At 39.5% G+C, this 6,695-nt stretch overlaps 1 long non-coding RNA gene across 1 annotated transcript; it reads right to left on the bottom strand.

Annotated features, from left to right (window-relative positions):
• Nucleotides 1-840: 840 nt before the first annotated feature.
• On the bottom strand, nt 841-2,813 carry LOC122989150. The gene is made up of 2 exons (XR_006404958.1): nt 2,246-2,813; nt 841-1,705 (listed from the first exon to the last, which is right to left on the bottom strand). It is a non-coding gene; the product is annotated as an uncharacterized LOC122989150 (long non-coding RNA).
• Between the last annotated feature and the right edge of the window lie 3,882 nt (nt 2,814-6,695).

The following is a 6,695-nucleotide window of genomic DNA, read 5'->3' on the forward strand; positions in this document are numbered from 1 at the left end:
TTCTAAGGAAATTGCAAAATAAGCACAAACTTGATTTTTAAAAATGTAATATTCACAGAAGTTGAACTGTTCACTGTGATTCATACTGTGATTGCAGCGTCTCTGTTTTTTTTTCTTCTTTACCATATTTGGCATTAGGGATGTGCAGAGGGCCCAGTATTTGTATATGTATTTGTATTCGAATAAAAATGGAAAGAGGCTTAAAAATCCTGTTTTTGTTTTTATTACACCTCTAATTTTAGCAAATTAAAGTGTTAGAATAAGTTCATTTGACATGTTTGTGTTCATTTGACTTTTTTTTTTTTTTTTTATCCCAAAAACAAATAATTTTTCAAATAAATGTATGAAACAAATATTCGTATAAAACCCACTATTTGTGCTTTGCCGAATAATGTATTTGTATTCGGACACACACATATTTGGCATGTTCTTTTACTATGGTTGCAAATAATATCTGGCTTAATTTACCCAGTTAATAAAACTGTCCATATACTGTATGAATGTATTTTTGACATGTAGTTTGACATGTTGTTATACTGTATGAATGTGGACAATGATAATACTGATACTGTTAAATCAATGGGAACCAAAAGATTCACCCAAGAGACTTTTTTTTTGTTTTTATTTTGTCAAATTTTGTTATAGTTCTTGTGTACAAGCATTTTAATTTTACCATTTTGTTTGTGGTGTAGTGGGGGTATCGGTGCTGAGACCTCCGGCAAAATGCAGGGTCATCTGGCAAAAAAAAGTTGAATCGGGCTCAACTTTTGCTGCAACACAACACGACTTCATCCAGCAAAGGCGATGCATTAGCCGATCGCAGATATGCAAGCGCACATCCAATCCAATCCAATCCACTTTATTTATATAGCACGATTTTAACAAACACAAGGTTTCCAAAGTGCTGCACAGCAAGATCCCTTGTAGATTACCTTTTGTGACATGAATGTTGTGTTACTGCTGTTTACCTCGCTATTGTTGTGACGAAAGATAAAATAATTTCCGCCATGCTAACTCTCCAGAGTTGTAAAATCCTGTCTGTAATGGTGCAGACACACTGGATGTCAAATTGACGGATCCCGTTCATTTTATGGAGAGCAGGAGATCTGGCCGCACGGTGCATGATGGATACGGCACAGCATGTTGACGGACCAACAGCCATATTTGAATTTGCATAGTCACAACTCAACCTCAACTTTATGCAAATGAGATCCGTCCAGTGCAACCCGGCCGGCTCGCAAAACTCAAACTATCAAACTAAGCAATGCTGATCAAATATGAATAAAGATTCTGTTACTATATTGCTTATTTTACACCTCAAAAGTTTTCAGAAATATATTTTAGTGCACTGTTTAGTTGTAAAATGAGAAAGTCTGTGACGCAGCCACCATGTTGAAAACAGCAGAGCAAAAACCAAGCAGCGCCCAACTCGCAGTACGTCACCCACCAGCAGTGGTCCGGTGCATCCAGACGTGTTGTCATTGGATTCAGTGTCTGAATCTCTGCTAATGTTTGGATGCTAATGTTTGCTTGTCTTGGTCTTGATTTCCAACAAACACGATTGATATTATTGGTTCACAGGTAGGAAGTCACAGAGGAATCACATCCTGTCACTGCATTAGTGACTCCTACTGGTAGGTCAGGATGTCAACACCTCTGCATCATAGGTAAGGACTGCAGCACAGAGGGGTCTGGAGCTTCTGAACTGGGGGGACAGACAGGTGTAAAAATGCAAAGAAATTTTGAAAGAAAAAGACTGTATTAGCTAAGAACTGCAGCTAACTGTATGTCAAATGATCAAATACACTCTTCACTCTTGGAAATTGCTCTCACAACGTTAAATCTGGACTGTGTTCAGTTTCTGTTACCCTTGCTTACAGAAAGAGGTCAAGAAAAATATTTTTGGCACAACACACTTTACAGCTAATAACACCGACACACAAAAAAAACGCCATTTATGTCACTCACTCTGATGTAAACATTATACTTTGCCAAGAAGCTGCTGCATGTTAAATTAGCTGAAAGCAGCAGAAAAGATATTTTACAAAAGAAAGTGACACATTTTACTGGACGGTTATACAATGTTTACTTCAGGATGATTTATGAGGATGTATATTAGTGGGATATTTAAAACTGAGATCATGCAGCAGAGGCTAAAGAGGCTTGAAATGGTTTAACTCTCAACACTCCGCACGTTATAGAAGAGTCAGATTATTTCAGCAGCTGCAGAAACGTGTTAACTAACCATTTAGACGCATCAGATGAATAAATCTTTTCCACTGTTTTATCTTTCCGCTAATTTTGGCCTGTTTGCTCTCTTCTTTCTTTTCTTCCTCTCCTTCCTCCGCCTTGTCTTTCCCCTCGTCACGTCTTTCTCCTGTGTGTTTAATCCTTGCTGACTGTACATTTCCTCATCAAGAGTTGATACTCACTGGCTCACACACACACACAGTACGAGGCTCACACACACACACACACACACACAGACAACATAGATTTTTAGTCTCGGTGGACTTTGAGGCACAGCACAACAGGCATCATGGGAAATAAACTCCTAATTGGAGGCAGGAAGAAAGAAATCCCGGTGACGCGTTGATGACACAGACGCAGTTTAAATCTTTGTTGTTGTTTAGAACGAGCACAAGAAAGAAAAAAAAAAAAGTACATGTGGTTAAGAGTCACAGTATGAAGCTGCTGAATAAAGATAGATGAAGAGAAGAAGAGTGAAAGAAACAATAAACAGATAAAACAAAAGGGACAGGAAGCCTCAGGGAGGATATTAATGACGTGCACAGGGGCCTCGTCATTACCTGCAGGAGGTGAGAAGGAGCAAGAAAGTAGAGTTTAGTGGGAAATGTTACTTCTGCAACCAAGGACAGATTTGAGTGGTGTCAACATTTGTAAGAATTTTTTTTGCACAACATCTCCAGCTTTAGCACAAGTCACCAGATATGATCGGTGACGCTTCGTTATAGGACTCTGCATGCATGAGAGGACCGAACCTGCAGAAAGTCAGACTGCTCAGCTGTGGTTTACCAAGAAATAGTTACAGTGCGTAACACCGATACGTCTGCAAGATCCGTCGCTGTTTCACCGTCCACTGGAGGCGTTTCAGAATCAGAGCGTCTGTTCTTCAGCAGACACGTTTCTAATATATCAGAGTTGTTTTACAAGCATATTGAATTCAAATTTTCAGCTCATTAGTTATTAAATGTGGTAACAGATGCCTTGTGGCTCTAACTTTCTCTGTGATCACTCATTTTAAATGTCAGTATAGCTGATCTGAAAGCAGAGCTTCTGTATTTCTGTTCGTGGTCATAAAATAATGATTTTTAACAGATTTTAACAGGATTCAAGAGTTTGTTAATTACTACTGGTTCACAGGTAGTATTTATGATTTGTCAAATCAAATGTCACATTACATCAGCCTGCAGAAACAGAGCAATATGTAACTGAGATATAGTGTGAGTATATATATATGTGAGTATATGGGATCACGGAGGGCAGAAGATTGAACAGACGTTCCCAACAAGACTGTCTCCCTTCCTTCCTTCTCTTTGTTTATCATTTCAAACATGAAAACCTATTGATTGTTTGTCATGACTTGTTCCTTTGGACATTGTGGGTAACATATTAACTAGTGAGCTTTAGAGGTGTTTGTAGGCATGTTTTTTACTTTGGACATGCTAGCAGCCATGCTAGCAGTTTCTCTTTGCCTCCAGCCTTTATGCTCAGACCACGTTCTGACTCCACCTCTGTACTTTACACAGAAACATGAGATTGATATCCATCTGAACATCTATATGTCAGAAAGAAAGCAGTGTTGAATTATTTAAGTTTACCACAACTCTAGTATACTAGTACTCTCAATAAAAATATGGTTGAGTTGACATTTTATCTACTTTGGTACCTTCTGGTGGTGAACTTGGATATTTCAAACTTTGAGGAGTTGACCAAGATCAACCAGACACGCTGTTAGTTTTGGTTTATGTGAGGCTAAAGGAGATCAGGATACACTATGATGAGTTTTCTACACATTATTTCAACTAGCGAGAAGCCGACAATCATCCAAAGACCAAACATTCACCGCTGGAGCTTGAACTGAGACACACGTGTGAAGTGTGTCTCTAAACGTGACGAACGTGCCGGTTTGTGTGTGTTAAACCCGACACAGGAGTTAATGATGACTTATTAATTAAAAAAAACATTGTGAACACAAGCTTTAAGTATTCATTTGCATGCAGTGTGTTTGTATGTCTGTGTGTTCGTGTTTGTGTGTGTGTGTGTGTGAGTGTGTGTGTGTGTGTGAGGGGTGTCACTCTGCCTGGCTGAAGTGAGAACTATCTCCTTGGTAACTCAGCACCTTTCCCCTCTCTCCCTCCTGAAGTTGACCTCTCACTGAGTGCACCGACACCCCTGTCACATCCCATCCAACCCATCCCACCACACACACACATCCACACACACACACACGCACACACACACAGCCGCTGCGTGCCTCATAAATATTTAATCAGAACTGGTTTTATGACATGCAGTATCAGACCGGTGCAGAAACATCCCATCTGAGCCCCACCGAGACTGATTATCAACCTGCTAAAGTGCAAAAGGGACACACCACGCCCACACACACACACACACACACACACACACACACACACTTTACATGTATATGCTGGGATGTATACTGGTGACAGGGGGACATGTCCTGTTTGTGTCCTCCTCTTCTTAAAATCTTTTTATTATCATTTTTTTAACCTCAGAAATCTTAATGCGCTGCTGTTTGGCCAGCTGTCAGATTCTAGCTGAGAACGTGAGTCGAGCTGCTGATTTTAAGGCTCTGATATCCTCCAAAAAATTGCCAGGGACGAAGAGTGGACACGGACAGCCTGCCTACGTGGTTGTAGAGTACATTTTGGCGTCTGTGGACTCTCACATTTGCTCACTGAATGAGCAAGCAGCAGTTCATAAAAACCAAGTGCCAACAGCATCAGTTAAATTTAATGACTTTAACTGATGCCGTTTTATTGTGTGCCCCCCCCCCACACACACACACACACACACACACACACTTCTCCAACCAGTTATGCCCTTCTGTATATATTTATATTTGTTTTTTTTCCCTCTAGTCACTCTCTGTATATTCATGAGGTGACGTCATGAGCTGCTTCAAGTGCAATTTTTTTTTTTTTTTTTTTGCTCAAGATTGAAAAAACGCAGCGTAGCATAAACTCACATCTACACGTGTCCGCTTATGTGGGTCTTTGTGTCATCTCATAAATTCACTTTACATTCAGTCTGAACACTTTTTAGATGCTCTCGGTCTGTCACTCAACATATTCAGCCTGTGCGGAGATGGAATGACTGAGATGCATCTAATTACTGTAATAAAAAGAGGATAATTCATGTGTTGTAATTATTCTGTCATTTCTCCACCTAGATTGCTGTTGAGACCCAGATGAGAGAGATGAAGGCCTGTATTAACAATTTCCATGTTGATTCCATCATTTCCTTTGATTTCAACATGCTGATGGATGGAAGTCACTAGTAAATTGTTTGCTAAATTGAGTATAGAAAGGTTTCTTTTAATGATATCCTCAAAGTTCCTCAACATAGAAACATGGGAGTTTCCTGGATAATACACCGATACTAGGTGTATTATTTCAGCTTGTTTTCTGGTATTCAATGTTTTTCCCATCAGTTTGATATTGTAGATCTCTGTAAGTACTGGGGATGTGCAGAAAGCCCAGTATTTGTATTTGTATTTGTATTTGTTGAAGCAGCAAAATTATTGTATTTGTATTCAAATAAAAGTGGAAAGAGGCTTAAAAATCCTGTTTTTGTTTCTGTTACACTTGTTACAATAAGTGTTCATGAATAAACTACCTTACGAAGGATGTCCCTACACTGGAGTCTCCCAGATCATAAACAACTGCACTGACTACTGAGCTAAAACTTTAGTCATCACCTCATTGCAGACAGACCTCTACCTATTTACACACCCATAACACAGAGACAGCACAGCGTGTAATGTGTAGGGAAGGATTTCAAAAGCGATTATTGCTTTGCACTTTTCATTTATTGTTTTTAAAGTTAGGTTTTTACAACCTAACTTTGTGGAAAGGAGAAGGCGAACAACAGGTTATGGAGAGTCCATTGAGAGCACTTCACATGTGTCAGTAGCTCAGCTTTATCTCTGAGGAACACCCCCGACTCCGGGAGTGATGTCCACATTAGGAAATGTGCGTCATGTAGCAGGCGGATGTGACTCCCCTTGTTGAGACCTGCTGATAGACATAACAGCGAGCAGAGGACAGAGACTGAGAAAGCGATGTAACCGACCTGCATACTGGTTGTACTTGGTAAGTACTATAATAGTAACACAATATAATATAATATTCCCTGTCCCAATCAATAAATCAAATCATACTAGTTTTGGCAAATTCACAGGCTTTGTCATTGCATTTAAACAAAAAAATCGTATCATAATCTAATATTGACCCAGAAGCCAAAAGTAAATACATTAAAACTGCTGAATCTTTTATCACTCATCTGCTTTCACTATGCATGTGCAGCGAGCTAAACACACTTCCAGTTCATGTTGAAGACAGCAGATTGTCTTTGATGCATTTTGATTGCAAAACTAAGACAGCAGGGCTTTTTTGGTTACACTTTGGCAACATTTTTGTTGGTGA

The sequence above is a fragment of the Thunnus albacares genome, chromosome 9 (assembly GCF_914725855.1).
Source record: "Thunnus albacares chromosome 9, fThuAlb1.1, whole genome shotgun sequence".
Lineage (NCBI taxonomy): Eukaryota > Metazoa > Chordata > Actinopteri > Scombriformes > Scombridae > Thunnus > Thunnus albacares.